Source organism: Pseudopipra pipra, chromosome 3 (assembly GCF_036250125.1).
Source record: "Pseudopipra pipra isolate bDixPip1 chromosome 3, bDixPip1.hap1, whole genome shotgun sequence".
Classification (NCBI taxonomy): Eukaryota; Metazoa; Chordata; class Aves; order Passeriformes; family Pipridae; genus Pseudopipra; species Pseudopipra pipra.
Window position 1 is genome coordinate 50,989,893 of NC_087551.1, and position 13,785 is coordinate 51,003,677.

The following is a 13,785-nucleotide window of genomic DNA, read 5'->3' on the forward strand; positions in this document are numbered from 1 at the left end:
TTAAGTTTCTTATACATACTTCACTGCCACCCAAAGACTCTGGATTTCAGACTATACGCTAAGTACAGCGTCAATGATAACACTACTGTCCTTTATCATTTTATTTTAAGTAGCAGTGTTTAACTGCTTGAAATTTTCTTCTCCTGCTTTTCCAATCCTATCTTTTATTTCAAAGGTGGAGTAATGTGAGAAGAATGCAAAATAGTCAGCTATTTGACTAAGATGTGCTAATGAGAAGAAGGTGATCTATGTTTAAGAACAGGAACAGAAAGGATGTTCAGACTATTACTTCCTTTTTTGATATCTGGAAGTAGAAAATAATTTTCTACAGAAAAGAATACAGCACTATATTGAGTAAATTAATTAAAAACTCCAAATTAAATGTTTGACTTGAGGAAGGTTAGGGTTGGTTTTTTGGTTTGTTTCTGTTCGTATGCTTCTTAGTTTTGTTTTGTTGTTTGGGGGTTTTTTGTAGGGTTTTTGTTGTTGTTGTTTTTGGGGTTTTGTTTGTTTGTTTTGCTTTTTGTTTTGTTTTGTTTTTTTTTTTCTTTCTTTTTTTGTTCTTTGGGTTTTTTCCCACACTGAAATTAACATCTGTTGGGTGGTCAAGGTAGCCAGCTGGTAGCACCCATCTTTAGAACTTCTGATGTGTTTCATTTGACCTGGTAGTAAAATAATTAGTCTTAAAATACAGTGTAACAGATGGGAAAATTAAATTACATTAATTGTGATTTGTAACACGTGTCTTTTGGTGAAGCGTTGTAAGCTACACAATCAGCCAGACTTGAAGACAGTCTGCCCTTTGTCTCACATCCTGACACAACCTTTATCATGGTATACTGATTAACTTTATCACGATCTGAAGAAGGGCATTGTCTCCAACTTTATTGGACTAGGATAATACTGTATGTTGCCTCCAGGATCAAAAATAGCAACAGTGAACTTCAACTACCTCCTTAACAGAAGGATGTAGGTCTTCCATGTAGTTATATGAGAGACACTATTAGTTAGATTCATCTGTCATGAGACAGACCTCCAGGCTGTAATGGCTTGACGCTCCCTTTACAGTCTCCTCTTGTTTACTATGGATGGATGGTTGCTCAGTCATAGAGTCATAGAATGGTTTGGGTTGAAAAGTACCTTAAAGATCATCTAGATCCAACCTCCCTGCCATCAGCAAGGACACCTTCCGCTAGACCAGGTTACTCAAAGCCCTATCCAACCTGGTCTTGAACACTTCCAGGAATGGGGCATATTCCACAGATGGGGCATGATAACGTTTCTGTGGTAGACATAGAAAACTGGGTGAGAGAATTCCCAACTTGTGACTCCTGGGACTTGGTAAAAAAACCAGTCATTTTTGTAGTGTTGCTTTAAAATGTTTTCCAACAAAAATTATTTTGATCAGATGAAGGTCGCATTCTGGAAGACAGCTGATCCTGAGTTAGATATGACTGTTTACATATTAAGTGGCTTCATGTGTATGAATTTTAGTTGTCATGTGATCAATGTGTGTATTTGATAGCAGGGTAGATGAAGAAAGGAGAAGGCTAACCTCTAAGTGTTTCCAAGACATAAAATAGTGAAAGGAAAGCAAGACTCACAGAAATGAGTAGCTGAAGTGTGAATCCAGATGAATTCTTTGAATGGCTCCTTGAGAGTCTGCTAGAGGCTAGAAGCCAGCCAGTGTTGTCCAGAAGGAGGAAACACATGTTACAGCCTCACCTGATGGCTTGCTCAAGCTGTCGTGGCTCCTTGCTGTAAATATATTGTATTGGCGAAGTTCAAGATCTAGAAATTTTGAGCCCATATTACACAAATCATGAGACAATTTAGAAAAACAAAGTTGGTCTGTCTCTTGACTCCTTAATTGCTCTTGCCAACAGCTTCTGAATGATGCCAACAAACTTAATAAAATGTCTTTTGCAAGACCAAACCACTGTTACTAGAGCCCTACTGAGATAGGCACTTAGTTGCAAACATAAATGAGATATAGTATTGCCTGAAAAATGTGGTGTTGGAGTGTCTAGTGATGGTGACTGCAGTGCACCCAAGTGAGATGGTGCATATAGAGATAGGGGCATCAGCTCACTGTTCATTAAGTAAAAAACTGCATTTTAACTTCTAACTACAGCATTTTTCTGATGCTCTTTCATGAGTTTCATGTTGCCTGAAAGACACATTTAAGCTTTTAACCTCTCCTCATGGGGACTTACAGAGAATTGGGCTCAAAACTTTTTAATCCTAAGCAAATTTTAACTACTTGAGCTAGATGTAGTGCTAGAGCAGAAGGCGTGTGTTGGTTTTAGCTATCATGTGGCCAGGGAGCAGTACACATAGGCATAACCTGTGTTCCTTACAGCTCTGTGAGCAAAGCGTGATGGCGTTTTGTAAAAATGTTAAAACACTTGTCTCTGGAGATGCCTCAGAACAAGGCCCCCACATGATGAGTAGGCAAAGAGGCTACTGTAGCATGAAGAGGCAGGTTTTAGCAGAACAGAACAAGGTGTACCTGCACATGCTACCAGAAACCTTCTCCTCTAATATGGCAAAGCTTGCACTCTTTGCTGAACCAGACTTCCACTCTGCTTGGTTATTTGTTCAGGGCGTCTCTCTTTGTTGCGAGGATCAGAGAACTATCTGGAGGTGCATGTGAGGTAAAGTGTCTGAGATTGTTTCAGAGTTTGTGTGACAACAGCATTTTTAGTGAAAAGCAGAATGTATTTTGAAATTTGACTTGTTAACTGTTCCTTTTAATAAGACTTAGGCTGGGCTGGTTTCCCTGTTTGGAATTCAAAGGCTGAGGAGTTAATATTCGATTTCAATCCCAGCTCTCCTGATTTACTTGCTACACGTTTTTTCATTTTTTATTTTTAAGATGCAAACCTGTTGATTTCACAGATCAGTGGTTTCTTGGTGTAGTACAGATGATACTGCCTATTTTCCAATTTTTGCACCTTAGCATGATGCCTGGCGTGCTCTGAACTTCAGGATTGGAGCCTTGGGAAAGTCACTAGTTTAACTTTGATTCTTTTGATGCCAGCTTTTCTAAGAGGAGAAACTGAGCTGAGGTTGCTGAGATTTAGCTCATAAATTTTGGAACTAGCAGAGAGCTGTTTTGTGTCTCTTCATAATAGCTGGCCCCGACAGTTTAACAGAGCTTATTGACCATCTGCTTTGTCTAGTTTGCCACATGGCAGAGTGACAACTAAGCCAAAATACTGGCTGCACAGTGTATTAATTAAACTACTTGCTTGTGAACACTATCAAGATACTAAATTGATGGACGTTGTACATTTAACTTGAAGAGTTTTGTCCTTTCTCTTGCTGCAGTTGCTGGGTGTTGAGCTGAAGAACATAAGATTGGTGGTGAGAAAGGAGCTGTTTGACTGTATGTTGGTGTCCCAATTTGTCTCCTTGTCCTCTGTCTTCTGTTTACCCACTCTCAACAGATGAGACTCAGAGTATATTACAGTGTTGTTCCCCTGCTGCTACTTCTGACTGCTGTTCTTTGCCTTTCACAAAGCTGGCAAAAGCAACAGCTGTTTCGTAATTTCTCTGTTTGAAGGGAGAAATATAGTAAAGGGGCCAGGGGAGAGAATAAAAAACTAGTCATCTGGCTTGCATAAGACTAGAGAGAGATGTCTTTCTTGTCTCTTTTTTTGAGAGGCAGTATCTCTTCTGAAAGCAGATTTCATATTCTTCAGTGTTTATATTCCTGGAAGTACAATGCATCTTTCTCCAGGGTGAGAGCAGAAGTTGAGAGCTTTAAGCAAATAGCATTGGTTATGTCTGCATATCTCTAGCTGGCGAAACCTGACTGTGGGCTGCTTGTTAGTGCGACTAATTCTGCTCAAAGGCATAGCCCCCTGGGAAAGCAGTTTTTAAATCCAGACTGTGCTGGTGGCAGACATATAACATACTCCCCGAAAGGGATGTGGCAAGACTTCGGCAATATCCAACAACTGACTGCTTGATCAAGGGACAAGAGATGCTGTAGGTAGCATCTCTGCATTTAGAAGCTGAATCCTGTTGAGCTTGTTATAATGAACACATGGCTTGTTAATATGCTCTGCTGGGCTGTGGCAAGCCATGCTTCTTCAAGGCTTTGCTACCTATACTTTCATTGCAGAAATTTGTGTACGTTCTTTTTCTTCTGGTAATTTTCTGTAACAACAGGTAACTGTTCATGCATATGTGGATGTAGGTGCATATTTGTGGTTTATTAACATGATCCTGAAGGGTTAGTGTGTATATATGTGTGCACTGTGTATATAGTGTGGTGTTGGATGGTGTAACATGAAATAATATTGCAATTCAGTGTAACATCAGTCTGAATGAAGCTACTGTTTGGCTCTATTTTTAATATACCTGAGCTGCTGGAAATGCTTTGCATAGTATGGAAACAACTTCAAGAGAAAACTGAAAGAGTGCTGTACTCATTTGGGTTCTGTCTGAAAAGCTGTGTCTAGTCGGCTGCAGACAAGGCCACTGATAACATACCCTTGTTTTGGCCTCTAGAAACTCAGTGCTAACCAGAAGCATCGCTCTGATTTTGTTCTGGACTTCCAGGAGCTGCAGAGGATCTCTGATTTACATCAAAGTGCTTTGGATCCCAGGTAATCTTGGTGTGTGCGCTGTCCTACAGAACCAGGAAACTATTTAAGAAATGAGATCTTGAGTATGCATGAGAGTTCTCTCCTTTCTGAGAATCTCTGGTATTCCAGATAATTGAAGGTGGCGCCTTCTGGCATTTAAAGGATACTTGAGAAAATTGCAGTCCCCTTAAAATCTTTTTTACTTCCCACCGTTTTTTCCCTACTGCGTTAATTAACATACTTAAGAGTAGTCTATTACTTGTTTGTTAACTTGAAAACGTGAGGATTATGGCCCCTCTGCCAGGGCTCTAACACTGATAATGAAGAGCTAGGCTTAATACAGCTTTAGAAAAATATTCCATTCCTGGAGCTGTAGTTCAGTCTAGGAAACAGTTTAAGCAGTTGTTTTTTTTGGCATGTATATGGGAGTTGTACTGCTAAGAAGGGGGTGGAGGGGGTGGGGAAGTGTTCATGCTTCAGCAACCTCTTGGAGTTCTTTCCCTTCAGTTCAGCCCAATTGAATTTCTCTGTTCTTGCTATTGTCACTCCGTAAGTTCATCTCATTTAAGGACCTCATCAGTCCTGGGCTTGCTCTATTTGCCTGCATCATCTTTCCGCTACAGAGATTTGTGAGGGCTAGCAGCTGTTGCATGAGCATCTGGAATGTTTATGGTTGTGCTGGAAAATATAGCCCGTTTGTGTATCTGAGGAGCAGAGGGACATCTCAGTGCTTTGGCCTCATTCTATTTTGAGCTTGCTAACACTGTCATGATCATACAGCTCACCACAAGTTTTCATTATCCAATGTGAAAAGGTCTGCCACATGTTTGCTGCTGGCAAGATGATAGTTTGTTGTGGAAGATGATAGGCTCTTTGGCATTTAAAAAGTAAAGCTGCAAGTAAATTAGAAGCTTCAGGAATGACTTCAGTTTTTTACTTTTATACAAAGCCAAAACAACAAATATCTTGCCTTACATTGTACTTTTCTTCTTCTGAATGCCTTAAATTACTTTTCAGGCTATAGTTATGGAACTACAAAGCTTTTATTTCTTTAAAAAAAAAAGTGTATATATATCCACATCATCCATAACTTGTTTCTTTTGGAATGCCACTGGAAAGAAAAACACTTTTTCCTTCTTCCTGGGACTGTTTCCAACAATGCATATGATTAGAGATTGCTGACAAGTCCTGACTTCACAAGTTTGTGTCTCTGTGAAAGATGGAGGAAAATATTTTCACATATATTTGACATCGGCTTAGGAAAGATAAAACTTGAAGCAGAAGAAGGAGAACAAATTTTAGGCTGATCACAGCAAAGTGAGATTTTGTTGAAAAAGAGCACTATTTAGGGGTCAAGGAAGCTGAAATGGGAGTTCCTGATGCTGAAGGCTACCTTGGAAGGCAGTTAAGCTGGTGTCTCTTCTTAAAACAGTTGTTGCAGATCATCTGCAGGCTCTGCCAAGTGATACTTGCTCAGTTTTCATTTTCAAGGTGGCAACACAATTAATAAGGTTTGCTGGCTGTTCAAAGTGCAATTCTTTGGCAGTAAGCAAAGGTTAGCTTCTCTTGGGATGGGTAACTATGATCATAGGGACATAGTGAAATAGGTAGAAGAATGCAGGGAGCTGGGACTCAAAAAGATTTGCTGTAAGCTTTTCTTTTGGTTGTGCTTTGGACTTCTTTGCAATGAATTCTTCTCTTGCATTTGTGCTCTAATGGCAAGGATGTGCTCTTGATGTGTAATTAGTGTCTCCTTACAACCCATTTTTCAGAGAGTCAGGAAGGTGTGAATGTGTATACTTGAACCTAAATGAATTGGAAGGCATTTTTGACACATTTTTGGGAGCTTTTAAATGGTGGTATCCTAAAATGCTAGCTAAAACCTAAATTCCTTTCAAATATGCCACACTTGGATATAATAAAAGAATTTTGGAAAAAATGAGAGGGCTAAAACTTATTCACAATTAGATATTAACTAAAATGGGATGAAATGACATGACATTGAACCCATGAGCACATATATCAGGTAGTGAAATGGTGCTTTTGCAAGTGTGAAGGAAGGGTGCATGGCAGAAATCTCAGTTAACAAACCAGCTGGGAAGACAACACTTCAGTGCAACAAAGAGATCTGAATGCTTCCATTGAAAATCCCTGTTTTGAAAGGAATTAATACACCTATAACAATGGCAGAGAAGATAGTCTTAATTTATATGTTCAGCTTTCACCTTCCAGCACTTACTTGTTTTCTCTGTCTTCCAGTGATACAAACTTTTCAGATGAGACATTTATTTGAACTGTGAAGTGTTAACAAAATGGATCTTTTTTGTATATTTCTTACTGGCTTGGTCTATTTTGTACGTAGAGAAAAGTTGGGCAAAAATGCCTTTTTCTAACTTAGCAGCTGTGTCTGCATTAGCATCATGATGACTCTTCCTTGGAGACTAGGCAAGAATTTCCCAACCAGGAGAGGAAAGCACAAACAGGTATTTTGCCTGTTCAAGACAAGTGGGCATTTTTCTGTCGTACTGGGCGGTTGCATCAGTGTCATAGTCAAAACCACATGATTTTCAAGGGTTGTCACAATTTTTCTGAAGTTATCAAATACCCACATTGTAAAATAAGAGTAAATAGCAAGTTGTATTTGACTCTCAACTTCCATTTCCCAACTGAACCAATGGAAGTGTTTAAATGAATGATAGGGCCATCAACCAAGCAAGGCCTGCCAAACTGTGTTTTTTCGCCAGCTTGGGATTCCTAGAAGCTGTTTTGTTCCAAGTCAGAGCCTATTTTGGTTTCTCACTGTTGGATGCTTTATGACGGGAGTTCTGAGCAAGTGCTTCCTAAACAGCTGCTCATACAACAGCTACTGTGTATGGACAGACCACAGTCAGCACTGCAAGTGTGTGACCCCTGACTAGTGTTTCAGTCACCCATTCAAGCAACAGATAAATACCAAACTAAAAATAGCAACTCCAGGGCCTAGGATAAGTATTTTCAGTCACCTACATAATAGGCTCTTTTGAAAACTCGTTAAAACACAGGATACCAAGAAATTGATTTGATAAAAAGACCCCTAAGTAGTGTGTGTATGCATTTGTTTTACTTTTACAAAATTCCATTTAGCAGCTAATTAGAGGAAAAGTTACTCCTGTTGATTCTTCGCAAATTACTTCCTTAGCTTTCATATAATAATAATAATAATAATGAATAAATTAAAAAAACCCAACCAACCAAAAAAAAAAAACAACTAACAAACCAAACTGAGAGGCAAAAATTCTTGAACAGAAGCAGGGAAAAGGAAAGTAAAAGGATCTATTATTTATCTTTATTGGCCAAGGCACCTGCACGAGCCGCCAGTGCTGTTTGTCATTGCAGGCTGCATCCAACTCTGTACGAGTTACCTTCCTGCTGATGATGGGAGAATGCAGCCAGTGAAATGTGGCAGCCAGCCCAGGCATCTAAGTAAAAAGGCATGGTCTTCTGAAAGAGCACAGAAAGTCTTCCTTCCAGCCAAGAAAACTTGATGGGTGTGTTGGTGACCAACAATAGGCAGTGTGTCTGCTAGGCAAGCCCAGCCTCAACTGAGTTGGCAGAGTTTGAAGTGCAATAAAACTCAGTTTAGCTCTCCTAACACATTGTTCTTTCAATAGCAGCTTTATGGCCCTGCTAGCAAGCAGGATAGAGAACTGTGGAAATAGAGGAACTGAGGTGTCTTCTTCTGCATGCACACTTCTAGAGTATTTGAGTGAGGTCACCATGGCATTCTCATATAGTCTAAATAAATATGAAGGTAACACTGACAGTAGTGGTCACATTGATGCAGAAATATACAGTGAATTTTAGTGGCTGGTTAGCCCATACTGATTAAAGGGAGCCCCTGACTTTCACTTGAAAATTCCATTGCCATTACTCCTGGGTGTAGGTAGGCCAGAATCTACATTGAAACAGCTTGTGGAAATTATTATGCTTCATCTATTACAAATTATTAACACTATAAAACTCTAGCTTCAAGTTGATATATCAACGGTTTTTCAACTACTTGCTTTTTTGTTGTTTGCCAAATGGTACCATTTTTCCTTCAAAGCTTTGTGTTGGCATAACTGTGTGGCACTAAGGCAGTTTAGATGTGATATGCAGCCTCTGCCTGTGGTGCAGCAGAACACAGCAGCAGGGGAGCGGTCCAGGTTTTCCGTTGCTCCATTCAGAAAACCCATAGTTGCATAGTCTCTATAGATTCAGTTGTCCTCTGAAATTGGCCCTGCCTCCCTTTCAGCTGAGTAACTTCATTTCAGGAAGTGGTTTGGCAGTACTTGTACCTGTCTCACTGTGCTTTAACTTAACCTTCCCTTTCCCTTTTTTCAACTGAATTTTGACACATGGCTGTCTTATTTTTCCTCCACCCCTTATACAGGGTAAAATGTCATGCTAACCGTGTTGTGATGTAGGAGCTAACAGCTGACTTAAATTTAGTGTCTCTAGCTGTAAGTTTAAATCATGGTGTGTTGCCATTGTCTTTCTGCCCTCTAGCCTTCTAGTCGAAGGAAAGCCAAAACTGCAGTGGCATCTGCAAAAACAGCAGCTGCCTCTGTGTTGAATGTCAATGCAGGCAGGCTTTTGTTTTGGGGGAGGGTGAAGAGATATTCAGGGAAGCTGGGTGGAGGGACATGTACTACTCTGGATGTGGATGTCCTTTCGCTATCCTCTTTCACAAAGGCTTGCCCATAAAGGAAGCTTTAACAGGAACTGCATTGAGGGATGATGATCTCTGCCCAAAACCCTAATCCCTCCTTGCTGATAGAGGAACCCCACATGAAATAACAGCACAACAGAGTTGTGTCTTTTTGTATCACCTAAGTGCCAGGATTGTGCTGTTGCCATTTTTGTGTACTACTGTGCTACAATAAAAACTTCAGGGTGCACTTACTGCTTTAGAAGGGCTGACTCTTTGAATGGAACTCGGAATTGGAATAACATCTGTTTACTTCATCTGCTCTACTGTCACTTGAGAGCCAAGAGGAGAGGCAGTGCCAGCTTGAAACAAACAACAATGGCTTACAGTGACTGAGCCAGCTTGAGTAATGAGATGGAAGAACTTGGCATGAGTTGGTGCCCCTCCCCCATTTATTAAAAATATCAGTTGTTGCTAATTGCTTTAATGAGGTTCATAACTAGAATTTTAAATGTTTTGTGTGTACAGCCATTGCCCTGTTAGTATATTTTTAACTTACACTTGAATTCTGAAGCTGTAGCTGTACGTAACTCCTGGCACATACATTAACATTAAGATGCCCTTATACTTAAGTGATTCCCAGAAGTTTTTAAATTTGTTTTGTGCCATGTTTTTTCTTTATAGTTGTTTCTAAGTAAGGAAGTTTGAGCTGTTCTTGGCTATTGATAAGTAACACTAACATACAGGATTAGTGTCCCAGTTTGCCTAGGGTAATATCCTTATACAGGGATTGTCCTGCTTGACATCATTCTGTTCTGAGTTCCTTCCTCCTTCCCACCACCCAAAACCAAACCCTTCAAACCTATGATGACTTATACTTTCTAGGCAACTTGCAAGAATACTGATTGACAAGTTATATTTTGAGGTGACATAACTCACAGAGGGAGCATGTCCCTGTTGTTTGACTGTATCAAATCTCTAAACTTGCCATTATGGATTAAATCAAAACTTTGTGTCCCTCTTTTTGCTTTTAAGGGACATACTGCTCAAACTGATCTGCTACCTGTATGACAGGAAAAGACAATGAAGATGGTGGTAGATATGGAGGAGGCCAAGAATTCCTAACAGTGCCTTTTCAGGGAAGGTTGGCTAGGTTGCAGGATGGGTATGCTTTTCCAGTCAAAGGAGCACGGTGGTATCTGTTTCAACATGTAGTCCTGTGCTTTTTCTCATAGTATGTCTCTGACTGGGAGCAACACACCCCAAAGTTGCATACTGGCACGGATCTAGGATGCTGTTAGTCTATGCTTTAGACCTTGGAGCTTGAGAGTACTCCCTGTTGTTCCCTGGGTTCAGACAGGAGCCTCCAACAGATTTCCTCGTTGAGATTTCCTTGTAATGTGATATGCACTTCCTAATATAAGTTTTAGGCTGTTTGCCCACTTATCTACTTACCAAAATAGGGTGAATTGGCAGATGCAGACAGGCTTTAGCTGTTTCTTTCTTCTCTGAGCCAGGTGGATGTGGGTAAGCTTTGGTCTGGAAATTTAATTGCTGTGTTAATAGACTATGGCACATAGTATGTACATGCTCTGCCAACAGGGTTTATTCTCTTCGTCTTAAAGCTGCCCTAATCCAGCTATATTTTCTGGACCATGCAGCATGACACACTGGCTGAGCAAACTGCAGTCCAGCTGTGCCTGCCTGTGTAGACACTACCATTGAATGTAAGTATCTGTCCATCTTTTCTGCAGGTTTGTTCCACCCTGTTCATTGCTAGACTTTAGTGATTCCTCGGTAAGCTCCCCCTCTGCTTCACAGCAAGGTGTGTAGTTCTCCATGCAGAGCCCCATAATCATTGTTCTTGGCATTACTCTTGATTTAACAACCAGCAAACACACTTTTAAAATGTTAAACTTGTCCAAATTGAAATCATCTGAGCTGAGGAGGTTCTCAGTATGTGCTTGCCTCAGATGGAGTATCTTGGAAAGATTTTTAGGTAAGACTTCAGTTATTTCTGATGTTGAGACTAAAATCGGGAGGAAAAAAGAGTGGTTTTTTCACATTGCTTGAGGACTTTCAAAAGCTGAGTTGAAACTCTAATGTCTGATCTTGGAAATTTAGGAGGGATCAGATTTGCTGTGTGTCAGAGATGCCTGTGGCCAGTTTATGGAAGTGTTCTCAGTTTAATCACACACCTCCCCTCCTCTTTCACTTGTGCTTGTCATATGCCCGAACTTGTTAAAGTTTGGCAACAAGCTCAAAGATTGTCATATGTGAACAAACTTGCTCTGTAGGGAGCTAGAAGTGGCTCGGCTCTTGCAGTTCGTCTTGGCAGGAAGCCCTGGTCACAGTGGCTGGGAGCTGAGTTGCTTGCAGCAGTCCTTTCTTTGGCCCTCAGTTGAAGGGAAAAGGTAGATTGGATGGATGTAGGAGCAATACCCCAAAAAGTAGACACATAGGTGGTAGGATTTTGCAGTAATCAAGCTGTGAGAGTAAAAGCTTGAGGGCTACATTTTTAAGAACAGGAGTAGAGGACAATGTGTACTTGAGGACAAAAGTTAGACTGTTGTTCTCCAGATCTGAGAACTGCATCTGGGTCTCAGAAGACCTTTCCGTGGTCTACCAGCAACTTCAGGGGCCCTTGCTGTGTTTGCAAAGTGTTACCTCCCTCTAGTGGTGTGAGTGCAAGGCTATGCACTGCTAGTGCCGGGGGTGAGGGTGGGTCATATCTAGACCATATAGATAAAACACTGTCTCCTCGACTTTTATCCAGCCGTTCGTACCGTGTTATGTAGATGTGAGATACTGGGCAGCTTGCATAAGCCATTCTCTTGACAGGTGAGCACTTGATGACCCTCCTTTTCTGTGTATTTAACTTAATCCATATGATGTCAGGCTTGAAGATGGGCTCAGCACAGGAGAAGGTTTCTGTTAAATGGCCACGCTGCCACAGATAAATTATGATTATTCAGAAACAGTAGGATCATTGACTCAAAATGAGTGGACAAATCTGGTAACTTTGCCTTGAATGTGCCTGCACTTTCATTTAATGAACAAGAGTGATGGAGGAAGGTAAATTTGCTGTTGGTGGAAGAGGCTGCTGCTCTGGTTAGAACAGATGGGGTACAACACAGGTTTTTCTAGCTTTTAGCTGGAGCCAATACTAGATGGCATGTGCTCAGGAGTGTGGGGCCTCGCACTGTGTGTTGCCTTTCAGATTTCACATTCAATGACTGGTTGCTAATGAGATAAGTGCCTGATGAGGGAGAAAATAATATGTAACTGCACGCTAAAGATTGTATCATACTGGGAGCAGCATCCTAAATGTGTTCACTGATTGTCAGCTGTACAAACTAATATTCACTGCTGCATGAACCACTTCACTGGGACCAACAGAAATGAGAGATAATTTTTTTCCATGTCTAACATTAGATCATCATGTCTGCTATGGCATTATTGCTGCCAATATTTCAGGATTGGAGAAAACATGGTGTCATTTAGTAATTGGGTTGTACCACTGAGGATTCTTGTTCCTACTGCAAGTTTTACAAACCCTGGCACTTTTGAGTCTCTTCTTGCTGTCTCCAGCATCCTTTCCTAATCTTCTCTTCCTCATACCAATCAGTAGACATGAGTAGTCTTTTTGTCTTGAAAATAGCTTTATTTTACCTGTGTATTTTGACTCCCCACTTAATTATTCTTTTTTTATTCTCACTTTTATCTACTTTTGCCCTGACCCAAAACAACTGTAGGCTTTGAAACAAGGAACACATGGGTTTTTCCTTTGTTTTTTAGACAAATAACTATTTGGTCATAGTCATTTACCTGGATTAAGTGCAATCCATTCATAATCCCATCAGGTTACACATGCAACCAATGACTTCTAGTCCTGGTAATTTATGGCACTTTTATTTGTCATCCTGAGACTTAAGCCATTGTCTAGTAGCGCCACCCATGTCTGCAGATGACCTTGTTTAGAGCTAACTGTATTAGATGCCCATCACATGTCTGTTCCAAAATAAATAAATATTTTCTATATTAAATGGATATTTCTAGAAAAACTGATCCTATTTTCTAGTTCAGTTTTGATCACTTACACTGGCATCTTCCAGGACTTTGAGAGAAATCCCTGATTCATACAATCTGAAACTTCCATACATCTGAACTGTATGGTTGTCTTTCCCTCCTTTGCTTTAATTTTTCTCTTGCTGTCCTTTCATGTTGCTTCCAAACGCACTATACAAATATTGGCTTTAACTTTTCTTCCTGCATTTAACTTCTCCTGTCTTTGCCAAATTTAAAATCTAAAGTAAACACCAAACAAGCCTATTTAATTATTTCGCAGCACTGCAAATGAGATGATGCACAGTGAATGGGCAGTGAGGATGTGGGATAATAGGCTAATTTAAGAGTTGGATTTATAGGGGAAAGTTATCCATAGAGCAACTATTGCCTTTTAAATTTTAAAGCCTCAGATAAATGTTTAGTTAGTAAATACCTGGAATTATGTCAGAT

General features: G+C 40.2%; 1 protein-coding gene across 2 annotated transcripts in view; it reads left to right on the forward strand.

Annotated features, from left to right (window-relative positions):
* PPP1R14C (protein phosphatase 1 regulatory inhibitor subunit 14C) overlaps nucleotides 1-13,785 on the forward strand; it is a 53,906-nt gene that overhangs the window by 22,781 nt on the left and 17,340 nt on the right. The window contains exon 2 of one of the 2 annotated variants that reach the window (XR_010429172.1): nucleotides 4,522-4,619. The exons of the other annotated variant lie outside the window; for it this stretch is intronic. The gene's annotated coding sequence lies outside the window, so the exon portion shown is untranslated. The remainder of the gene's footprint in view (nucleotides 1-4,521; nucleotides 4,620-13,785) is intronic. 2 annotated transcript variants of the gene reach the window in all.